The 12,149-nt window shown below is 40.1% G+C and overlaps 1 protein-coding gene across 9 annotated transcripts in view; it reads left to right on the forward strand.

Annotated features, from left to right (window-relative positions):
* The window catches only part of ATXN1 (ataxin 1), a 474,819-nt gene that overhangs the window by 193,390 nt on the left and 269,280 nt on the right, over positions 1-12,149 (forward strand). Inside the window, exons 2-4 of one of the 9 annotated variants that reach the window (XM_086841760.1) lie at positions 3,822-3,916; positions 10,588-10,636; positions 10,748-10,879. The exons of 7 other annotated variants lie outside the window; for them this stretch is intronic. The gene's annotated coding sequence lies outside the window, so the exon portion shown is untranslated. The remainder of the gene's footprint in view (positions 1-3,821; positions 3,917-10,587; positions 10,637-10,747; positions 10,880-12,149) is intronic. One more of the 9 variants, XR_015273755.1, reaches the window with a different exon arrangement.

Genomic DNA, 12,149 nt, shown 5'->3' on the forward strand with positions numbered 1-12,149 from the left:
GACAACAGAAAATGATCTTACTGAAATGATTTATTGTTTTGGTTTACAACCATGAAAGGGAATGGCATTTTCAAGGCTGTATATGTGCCCAGCTGTTGGCAGCTCACATTTCTATGGTCAGAGAATAAGATTATTATTCACAGAAAAAAAATATTTGATTTATCTTATATCACACTTTAAATGCTCATTAGAAGTTAGCTGCCAGCACTACCAGTCAGGCTTTGTTGTTTTGTGAGTGTGAAAGTGGCTGAGGTGCACATGCAATTTTTTTTTTCTAAAACCTGATCATCATAAGCATACTTAAGCACATTTCTGCCCTGTTTTCCCTAAAATTTCTAACATTTATGTTGAATTTCTGAGTGAACAGAATACGAATCATACACAATTTAGTTTAAGTACAGTCTACCTGTATTGCTTCCAAAACTATTAGCCTTGCTTAAAAGCATAGCAGTTTCCAGATTTAAAACACTGTCAGAGGTTGTTAGAGGTTGGAACATTAGCATAACATTTTTTTCCTTTTGCTTTGTGAATTCCAAATTCAATTATGCTTTCTGGAGACCGAATACAGTAACATTTTAAATTCAAAGATACAAGTACAATTTATATGGGCTGACTGGTTTCTGATCAGAAGGGAAGGATACAATTTCTAAGTGCAGTTTTCATTTTATTCTTTGCAGCTACTAGCTTCTTCTGTGGCTTTGGAAAGAAAATGTTAGCAGCAGTATCAATATAAAAAGCTGAGGAAGTAGCATTATTTGGAACAGAGTAATCTGGTCTCCTTCCTACCTCTACTGTCTATCTGCTCTGAGCTAGAAGAAATTATTGGTGATAAGGATAATTATACAAAGAGAAACTTAAGTGACTTTCTCATTTATGGGGCATATAGAAGTCAAGCTGAGTGTCCAGGTCACTTTTAGATAATCAAGAATGAATAAAACATGCAATAAATACTAAAGTAACAGTAGGAGCAAGCCATGTCCTTACCTTTTTCCCTAAAGATGCATGAATCAGGGCAGCCAGGTAAACTTTGTAGCATGACCTGCAGGGTCTTTGTGGCCAGCTTAGAATATGAATTCTCAAACCATGAAAGTATCTCTCTGTAGCTACTTCTTTGTCCTTCATTTTTAGTAGTTTGCTGAACAAAAGCTCTAAAACCATGAGCTTTTTGTTGTTCTAATTATTTTTTCAGAAGTGTGTGTATGTGTTAAAAAGTTACTTGTTTTGCTGTTCATTACTTCTGGCTCTCAATTTTGTCTACAAACAGAAATAATCAAATTTTCCTTTTTAGTAAGGTCATTGAATGTTTTCCATGAGTGCAGTAACTTATGATATTGAAAAAAATTAGGCTTGTTTAAAATTTCAGTTTTGCAAGAAACAGACTCCTTAGACTTTGGGTTTTATTTTTGTCAGAAAAAAAATAAAAAATTCAATTACTGCTTTAGAAATAGGTTTCACAGTGGTTGAATTTTTTTTTTAAATTTCATTATTAAAATAAGCCATAGCTTTCAGGTCATGCAGGATTTTATGGTGTAATAATTTGATAAATTAATCTTCATTCCAATGAAGTTTAAAATCAGCAACGAAGAGTTGAGCATACAAACTAAGAAAAAATATCGAAAATATGGAAGGATTATAATTTTCTTTGTATTATCTGCTGCACATGTGGAAACAGGAGACTTCAGATCACAAGGGGTAGTGAATTCAGTTGTTGCTTCTAAAAAGGACTTCTGATTCTCAAAAGAGATGTGCTTTTTTCTGAGAGAACCCTTGGCATCTGCATGATGTACTGGAATGTATCGCCTTACTTGCAAAGCTAGAACTGTGTGTTATGTCCAAGATTTTCTTTCATAATTTTTTTTCCATGCTAGTTTTCTGGAAGTTTCAACTTTACATGATTATTCACAGATTAATTGCAAAGTAGCCTTGTATACCTTTTTATCCATGTATCATCTTCTTTAGCATTTTAGGTGAACTTCAGTATTCTTGTTGGGTGTGATTTTTTTTTCTGCACCCAGTAGTCATTTCTTAAATGAGGAGAAAGTTGTTTTGATTTCTGTTGTTTTCTTCCCTTTCCTTCTCCCTGTCTATACCTCTCTGTGGAATTTGGCTAGCAGAACCAAGATTTTTGTCTCTATAATCATACATTGTCAACAATGACAAGAGGTGTAATTAGCTTCATAACCAGATTATATCATAGAATCACAGTCTCTCAAATGTTTAATTCCATTGGCTGAGTGTCCAGACAGCTGCCCGTAATTGCCAAGTACATAAATGTTTGCAGGTCTGTTACTGGTTGCCATAAACTTAAGACTGATTTGTAAAAAAGTGATATTCTCCCGGCCTAGGTTTTAAATAGACATTTTTCTACGGCAAAGTTTCAGGTCCTCTAAAATCATCATATATGCAAGTATCAGTCTCAGATTTCAATTGGGAAGGATTTTTAATTTTTAGACTTGTTTGGGGTAAGTTCTCAGTCTGCAAAGTTTCTGTCACCTAAAAGGCAAGAGAGCATGAAAGAACACAGCTTACTGGATTCATCTGAGCAAGGCTGAGTGCATTGGAGAAAGCCTGATGAATTAAATAGACTTTTTCAAAATTATTGTTTTTTTAAATAGCAACTTTGGGCCAGGTCATTTGCAGCAGAGGCTTGAAGTGGTATGGTAGGCCGCTGTTGGAGGCTGTAGTTGTTAAGAAAAAGGGTGAAATCCTGGTGCCATGGAAATGAACAGAAAAAGTCCCACAGATCTCAGAAAGGGGCCATGATTTAACCCAGCATCCAGCTTTTCTCCCTTGCCAAAGAAGACACTAAAATGCAAAGCAATTGCAGGAGAGAGAGAGCAAAGAGGGGGGACATAATTTTCCATGCAAACAGGCATTAATCGGACTGGCCATTTTATAAAGAAAGACGTAGTACTGAGGGCTTACTCACAGTTAAGGGAATTTTTGTGTCCCAGGGTTTTTCCAGTTTTGCCAGATGCTAAGTCAAAAACAATGCAGGAGGAAGAAGAAGGCCATAGAAATAAATACTTTGGCTACTTTGTACACTGCAGAGAATCAAATTCTTGTGCTAGTTTTTAAGTATTATATGTCCAGAGGGGAATAGCAGAAAGAAGCACAGAATTTGTAATGAAAGTATAAGTAGACCCAGACCAACGGGAAGCTCAGTGTGATTCTGACAAGCTTTAATTTGCCAAAACCTTGCTTGTGCTGCAGTAGTTTCCCTGTATCCCCACAGTGCAGATGTCTTTAGGAGTAGGAGGCATGCTCCTCCCATTCCAGTTTCCTAGAAATGGATGAAAGCTTAAAGATTTCCACATGCAGAGGGTTATTTATTTATTTATTTATTTATTTATTTTCCTCCCACCAGCAGACCTATTTCTCAATCAGAAATTTTCATTTCTCTCCCTTTGCCAAAGCCTTTTACTGTTCCTTGCCACTGGGGGCAATCCAACACAGGTATTGCCACTGCCAGCTCCCCTTGTGCTTTGCAACCACAGTCCTGGAGAGCTCATAACAGTTCAACCAGCTAACTTGAAAAAAGAAATGGATACAGTAAGGCCACATAAAAACATCTACTGTGTTTCACTAGAAAATGAGGAGATATTTATTTCTGAGTAAGAAGGAAAGATGATAGCAACTTTAAGATTTAAATTGATCCAAGTATATGATGCTAAAGATCCTAAATGGTTTCAAATTGCGGAAGATTATCTTGTAATTTGTATATATTGCTTCTGTAGGCTGCTGAGGAAGCTAATTGCTATACATCCTGTGGTTAAGTTATCATCTTTCTCAATGACTGAAGATCATAATTTTATCTTTAGGTGAGCTTATTGCTACCCATCTACGTTCATTTGTATGCTGGAACAGTCTGACGAGCCTCCTGTTGTTCCCAGTACAATTTGTGTCAGCCAACCAGGTTAGTGAAAGAGTCACCTCTATGAAACTACTGTATAGGAAACAAACCCAGTCCCCCGAGAGAACAGGTTTTCTTCTATTTTTTCATCTCTTTTTCTCCCCTAGCATGGCCAGTGAGTAGAGGCTGAGGTTGGAAACAGGGTCTTGGGCTGGTTTCATGTGCCTTTGAACCAAACTGGCTGCACATTTACAAACAACAAAGTGTGTGATATCAAAGCAGCTGTTTACTTCCTGCACGGCTGTAAGTGGAGATGAGGTATCCCTGTGGTGTTGGGAGAGGCAGGTTTTGTTGAGCAGCTTTCACCCTGATGCACAGTGACTCAATAAGAGCAGCCTACACAGGATGAGTGCTGAGAAGACAGGATTCCTGTTTACCACCACTTGCCCTCACCTCAGCCTCGGGAGTGCCGGCACCTGGAGGAGCAGTCACACACAACCAGCTTTGTTCAGTCTTATTCTGTAACTGGTGTACTAAATAGAGATTGGAGAGACTGCCAAGGAAACTTTTGTTTCCTTAAGCAGAAAGGTAAATGAAACAATGGAAGGATTTATTAATCACCAAATGAATTTATTCTTGTGATATACAGTTAGCATGAAAGACTGTGCCAATTCTACATATGGAGCACCCTGTTAAATGGTTGGGGACTGATGGTAGAGACAGTACTACCTTATCTGCTTTTCCTTTTGAAATGTTCTTGTAGTCTTCTTTTTCTAGCACAAATTTGGATCTCTTGCATATAAGACTCTTCTTAGCCTGCTAAAGGGAAAAGCACATTAAGAATGACAAAGGGAAGATGCACATAACTACAAAGAAAGGGCAGGAACATACGAATGCCAGCTGCTAAAAAGACACGTTGGTTTGCAAAAAAACCCCAAAACCTAAACAACAGACCACAATCAAACCCCAACACAAAAAAGAGAATGAAGTAGATGTGTATGGTTGGTTTTTTGTATTTCTAAGTGACCCAAATGAGACAACAAGGCAATTCCACAGAAAGTGCTCCGTAAGGAGTGAAATCTGAGGAAAAATTCTAGAATAAAAAGAAAAACATATCTTAGCACTCTTGGGTGCAGAATCAGTTTACAGGGGAAGTGAAACCAAACCCCCGCATCTGAGTACTGCCTCCAAAAATGTTAAGGAGTATTTAGTTTGGGTTTAGGCCTAACTTCAGATTGGATTAAACTCCAGGTTTTCTCCAAAAGTTTGCAGTTATTCATGATAATTAAAGGTAAAAGTCAGGGCTCGTTGTCTGTATTGATCAAGAGAAGATGAAGTGGAGGAAACTCTTCTTGATGCTCTCCTTAAAGTCAGATGGCAGCACACTCAAGCAAATGTTGCATTTAGAGACAAGGGCAGGAACATGGCTGGGCATCGAGCTGTGGGTATTAGGCTGGATAAGAGGCTGTTTCCAGTGAAGGTAGCCAGATGTTTGGGCTGCTGGTTGATGAGGTATGGGCTGGAGATGGATGTGGGATAAGAAGAGGGGAGGTGACTAAGAGGTGTTAATTTTTGGCACAGATAGTGGCTGGGCATGGAACCACTGTTGGACAACTTGTTGATGGGAGTCATGAGACATGTTGGGAGAAAAGATGTTAGATAAAACATACATGAATAGGTTTGGGGATTTTTTGAATGTTGATGGTGACTTGGCTGTACAATAATTCTTCCTTTTGAAACATTGAAATGTAAGGCTCTGACATTTTCTGCTAATACACTCCATTTTAACTAACCTTTACAAATAAATAGGCATGCTAATATGTGTGTGAATGACAGCTTCCCACACTGGCCAGCCCTCCAGGCAGGGAGACCAAAGCATGGGAGAGATTGTCTGTCCCCACAGAGGGGATTCAGTTAATGTACATGTGTGACCCTGACAAGACGAACATTAGTTTGGCTAAAACTTTGGAAGCTGCCTCTGAAATCCAGGTGTCAAGGTTAATCCCATGAAATGCGAGGTATCTGCAAAAACAGAGGTGAGATATTTGTCAGCCAAGTTCTAGCAATGTTCAGATCCTGGGCTGATGGAATGGCTGCAGACAGATTTCTAACCAGTTGAAAAGGCTGGACAAGCTCCTGCATGCCAGCTCTGCTTGCCCTAGGAAGCTGTACAGCATTTTCCTACATGCACAGCATGGTAGCTGCTCCAAGGAGTAACTGGAGCAGCTCCTGTGTTGATTAAACCAAAGGGTCCAAGGGCTTGCAAAGGCTTAAGCAAAACCTCACTGTACAACACATTGGGATGGCAAAAACGTGGGGCCTTTCAGCTTTGGAATGAAGATGCTTCTGATGTGGCTGTCTTGCTCACTGGCTGTAGAAAGGAGCAGGTTATTAAGTGCCCTCCTGCCTTTGCTCCGCCGTTTGGGTTGCGACACGCCTGGGCGGTGGTTGGAGGGGAAGGAAGCCGAGCGCCCCGTCTCTGACTTTGCACCACATGTTTCAGAGCGCGGTCGTTCACTCTCACATTTTACAAAATCAATTTCCATTCTGTCATGGTATTTCACACATTTGCGTTCTGAATAAGTTAGAGAATATTCTACAACTTACAAAAATAACTTTAGTTTTAATTTTTCCTGTTACATGAAGAAACCTATCCATACTTTATCTGTTACAGATGGAAAAACTACATATGGAGAAGTCAGATCTATTAATTAGTTTATAGGCACAAAGTCCCCTAAAGAGTGCCATGAATCCATGTGTTATTCTTAAGAGCTGTCTGAAGTACTTGCACTGAATAATTTATTTCAATTTAGCCCTGTTTCTGCTGTTAATTATCCAAGATCAGATTTTGCTTTTTTGAATTTTATTGTTTTGGGTTTTTTTCTTAACAATTTTTCCCATTTACCTAAATTCACTACGCTCTCTGAATATATTTCAGCCTACTGAAGTATTCAAGCCATCAACACTCATTGAGTGTGTTCTGGTTTTTTTCTAAGGCATGATAGGATGATTGTTAACTTCTGTTGTTATTAACCTTTCAGTCAGTATTTAAATCCTAGGAGAATGAAGAAAGGGGGAGGAAAGTAGGAGAATGGGAAAATCAGCCACATGAGAACTCCAAGCTGTGTTACTGTCTATTTCTTCTCTGAGGACTGTTTCAGGACCCGAGCTTAGAATGTGGCTCTTTTGCTCTAGGAAAATAGGGCCAAACAGCATCTTCCCAATGCTGAGTAACTCTTTGGTGTTGGAGAGAGATAGAGTCAGGCAGGAGCATGCAGTGGGACCAGGGAGCACTTATTTCCATGCTCAGCCCTAATGATTTTTCCCTGAATTCAGCAACTTTAGACTCCACTGTGAGATCCTTTCAGCATGAGAGACAAGAAGGCCCAGGGCAATAGGTTGGGAAAGACTTGGGCAAACAAGGGTGAGGTAGAAGTGTGGCAGTAGTTTGAGGGTTGTGGTTTTCATTGTGGATTATTTTACATGTGAGGTTTTAGTTGGCCTGTTTATAAAATAAAACCAGCAAAATGTATGATCTCTTTAAACCTTCGTACAACAACATAACAGGGTAATGTAATCTGTACCCTCATTGAATTGCTGTTAATTTTGCCTGCTAAATTAGAATTATTCACCCACTCTGTGCAAAAATGCTTTTCCAGCATTTTTGGTACATCTGCTATTGTGCAGTGTAGCTGTAGTAGTAGTAATGGAAAAGCTGCCCTGAAAAATTAAATTAAACTCTACTGAAATCTTTACTCCTGTATCTTTTATTCTTCTGAAATTGCCCTGTGTAATACCAGCAGCCCTGTATTAGGTAATGTACATGTTGGTGGGCACTCACCATCCCAGAGAACAGGGCCAGATCTGGTGAAGCTCTGCAGACATTTGGGGATAGGGTATACTTGCTGTTGTTCTCAAGGACAAAATGAGGTGACTGATGGGATTGGCAAGAGCACTGGTTGCAGCTTTGGCAATCAGAATACCTTCTAAAACCTGTCCTGATCCTAGTTAGAAAAGCAAAGAGGATTGGAGAAAAATATCTTTATATATAATATATTTATAATATCTTTATATAAATATGTATCTTTCCCAGAGGACTTCAAAGGAGAAAGTAACTTCCCCAGAATTAGCCAGAGAATCTGAAGCAACATTGGACTTTGGACCCAGATCTTGCAGTACATTGCCATAAACATGAAACATAGAAATGCTTTTTGACAGTGAATGGGGAAAAGGGTCAAAATTCAAAGTAGTTCACAACTATGTCTGAGAAAATATTTGCAGACACATCCTCTTACTCATTCCTCTCTGTCAGTTAGTAGTAAGTGTTGCATTTTGGGACTCTGTAAAGGCTGAAAGATTTATTTGGCTGTGTATGATTTATTTATTCAGGTAACTCCCTCTGGTGCTATTTATGTAGTTGTGCATTTTCATATTCCAGTAAGTTAGTGAAATGCAACGTGTTGATGCACAACTGGAATGTTAAGCAAATAAGCAGTGTGTTGGGCCCCACTTTTGTTGATTAGGTCATGCTTTAATTAAGTTTTCTGTATGAATTCATATCTCTTGCTGGATATTAGGACAGGCAGCAGGCTCTTAATGGTGCCGCATTTTGGCACTGGGACTTCTGGGTTACCTCCAGTCCTTGTACACAAAGACTGTGTTGATAGAATTGCGATAAGGGCTCAGGGGGAGATAAGGGCTGTGTTTCAGCCCAATGGCTTGACCTTGCTCTTGTTGATCCAACAGCAAGAGTCCTATCGATTTCAGAGTGATTGGGACACATGAATACATTTTCATTCTGGAGAGCTGTGTGCAGGCAGATGGGAGGAACTGCTGGTGCTGATGCTGAGTGCAGTTTGTTGATACACAGGTGCCTGTTCTTGCGTGAATCAGTCCTTCCTTTGGCACGGCAGCTTTATGTATCCGTGTTTTGTGTGTGAACGCAATGTTTGTCAGGCACTTGTTTGGCAGTCCTGGAGACAGAAGTTCTCTGTGCTCTGGGTGTCTGCCTCGGTGGTGCTGATTCACAGGCTGTTTTGTGATGCTTGCCTGGGTATCGGAAGGCAGGTCCGAGACACTGGTGAGTGTTCACCAGGCCTGTTAACCCCATCAGGCTGTAGCCACACACTTGAGTTTGGTATTCTCATCACCTAAATTCCTAAATGTACTTCTAAGGCACACTCCCTTCTAACACAAGCTGCCCAAACATCTGTGGCGAGACTAAGGAAAACATGGAGAAAAAGACCCGAAGATGAATATTTCAGCAGAAACGTGGGAAGGAATGCAATGTAGCTCATGCGAAACCTTCTGTAGTGTATGCCATAAATTAACACAATATAAATTTATACATATTTACACCACATAGACTAAAATATATAAATCCTCAATACTCAGCCTTCTGTAGTAGGTGTAAGCAAGCAGTCCATATGTTTAGCTGATTTCTGAGGAGCTCTAGGGAACAAAATGTATCTTTGTGGAACTTGTGATATTAAGGAGATTATAAACTAGGGTAATCAGTGCAGTTCTCAAAAAGGGTTGGCTTTTCTGCAGGCTGAAAACAAGCAGCCATCTCCTGATCTGCTATCTGAGGCTTTAATTCAGCCAGGTGCTAAAATACACATGTGTATTTAAGTGCATGAATAGTCCTATTGATGTTGAAGGCCCAAAGATCAATCCTCTCTCTTTGGATTTTCCTGGCTTTTGGCTGCATGAGTCCATTTTCCTCTTACATTTGTGTACTTTCATTGCAAACAGAAGCTTGTAACATCTCATTAGGTACCAGGTGTTTCCTTTTCCACCATTTCATACTGACTATTCTAAGCCAGTAACATATTGGTCCCCTTTCATACAGCTGTGCAGCAGATAATTGGATCTCTAACATTTGTTCTGTCTCTTGGTTTTTTAAACAAGAAAAATCTTTCATATGTTCAAGATACGACATTTGATGTTCAAATGTCAGGGTTTTCTTCCCAACTATACCTAGTTTCCGGGAGTTAAGAGGAAACATGTGATTCATGAGTAATCTTTTGTGATTTGTATATCCAAAATGTTGGGAAACCCTCCTTTTCACAGGGGTGGGAAGAGGATGAGAATGAAGGAAAATGGGGAGAAGAAAATGGAAAAAATAGTTTGTAGGTTTTATGATAAACTGCTCTGGCACTTGTTCTTTAGCACAGAGACAGGTTGTTATTGGCAGCCTCTCACTTTGGCCACCTCCTCATACCAGTGCCTATAATAGTCTAGAAAGTCTCTGGAGGTGGAAAGGAGAGCCTCCAAAGTACACTTTCCTGGTACTGCTGTACCAACACACTTGCCACTTTACATCAAGGTTCTACTTCCCCATTACAAAAATACCTCTAAAAGTATCTGATCAGGCCCAGCATCTCCAAGCCTTACCACCAAGCAGATGGTCTAGAAAGACACGACAGTGTGCAAGGTATCAGCACAGAGGGGTGCAGCCTGGGCCTAGTGGGGATTAAGGTCTTTGTGTATGTGTGATGACTGAGTCCTGCTTTGTGGCTCTGCTGCTGGGGGAACCTCTTAGCAGAAATATGAGCAGATACCAGCAGAACTAGGAGAAGCTGGGTTCAAGCCAGCTGCTGTATGATGCTAGTTTAAACATCTAAAAATATCAAAAGCTGTGTACATTAAAGAAAGTCTCAGAACCTAACCTGCTCTGGGCTTTTTCAAAAGGCATGTCCGTGTTTCCTACAGCTGTATACCTTCTTTGGCAGGGCTGCAAACAGCAAGCTTCTCATCACCTGTGACTCTCTGTAGTCAGGGGTAAGGATCCAAGACTCAGATATCCTTCCAGTCAGCTGGAATAGAGGCAAAGACCCAATGGAGGGGACACTCTTCATAGGTCAGAGCATCCTGCCCTGCCTTTCCTTCCAGGCCATGGAGAAGCCATGAAATGTGTGAGCAACAGACTGCCTTTCCAGCATACCACAGGACTGCAGCCCTAGCGAGTGTCCTAAGATATCCTTTCCTCCTGATGGAAGATAGGGTGACTGGAAAGAGGCAAAGGCAAGTGGACTTTGATGTGGATGATATTGTAAGGAGTACCTGGCAGGCAGAAGTTAAGCATTAATTAAATGTTGGGCCTTGAGGGAAAGAAGCAATCCCTGTTTTATTGCAGAAGGTTAACCATGGCCATTATGCTGAAGAGAGTCACAAGCCTTTTTTGTTTCCAAAACACTAGGAGTTGGTATCATTCTACATTAAGACAAATCTAATTTTCTGTGTTGCTGATGGCCAGTCATAGGATATATGATTGCAACACTCAGCACTGCCCTGTCACAGCCCAAAATACCTTTTTCTCCCTTTCCTCTTTGTCTATATGTAAGAACATACCCCTATCTTTTGGCACATGTTCATGTACAGACCAATTATTATACCTGCACTCTTGACACAAACTGAGATGACAAAATGTACTCTTCTGACTTGGGTGACTTGGGCCTTGTTGGGACAAGTCTAGTGATGCAGCAGAAGTGAAAAACTCCTTTTGCACAGACCTCTTTTCTCTTACTTGCTTATTTATACTCATTGGCTCAGTAAAGTACAGGATGTTTCAACAGGGCTGGGAGAAATAAGGCTTCTAGTTGCTCCCTCCCTTTGCCAATGTTGAGAAAAAAACATAAGGCACTTGCTCTTTTATAAATATATGGGCACAGGACCTTTAACTGAACACTTTGGTTCTCCTGGCTCTTTGTGTGGACGTAAGTGCTTTGCTTTAACTGGGAAGGAATCAGCCAGGGACGTGAGAAGACCTTTCAGTCATTTGTTTATTTTAGCTCATCCTATCTGCAAATTAATATTGGGCCAGTTTTGTCTGAACACTCCCAGTCTGGTGTGATCAGCCTTTGACCTCCAGTGGAACTGCTAATAAAGATGGTCACAACTTGGAAATTATTGTGAGGAAGAGATTCTATCCCTGCCAGTTGGGCTAACAAACTTGCTTTAATGTCAACACTTGAATGAGGCATGCTTGGTAACTTCTTTTGGTAAGAGTCTGACCAATAGAGATCAATAAAGTATGCTTATTTACTCATCATCTTATGAATCTGTTATAGGAGAGGATCAGTTAGACACTTCATGTCTAAGTGGTTGCCTTGAAGAAAAGCAAGCAGCACCCAATGAAAAAGCAAAAGAGAAAGCTTGTGTGGTATAACTTTTAAGGCTGTTAAAGCAAACTAGTTAACTCTTTTTTTTTTTTTTTTTTTTTTTTTTTTTTTTTTCCATAAGAAATATCTTTGGTGTCATGCCAGGGAGTACTCCATACTAATGGATTCCCAGA

Source organism: Cyanistes caeruleus, chromosome 1 (genome assembly GCF_971803275.1).
Source record: "Cyanistes caeruleus chromosome 1, bCyaCae1.hap1.1, whole genome shotgun sequence".
NCBI classification, from domain to species: Eukaryota; Metazoa; Chordata; class Aves; order Passeriformes; family Paridae; genus Cyanistes; species Cyanistes caeruleus.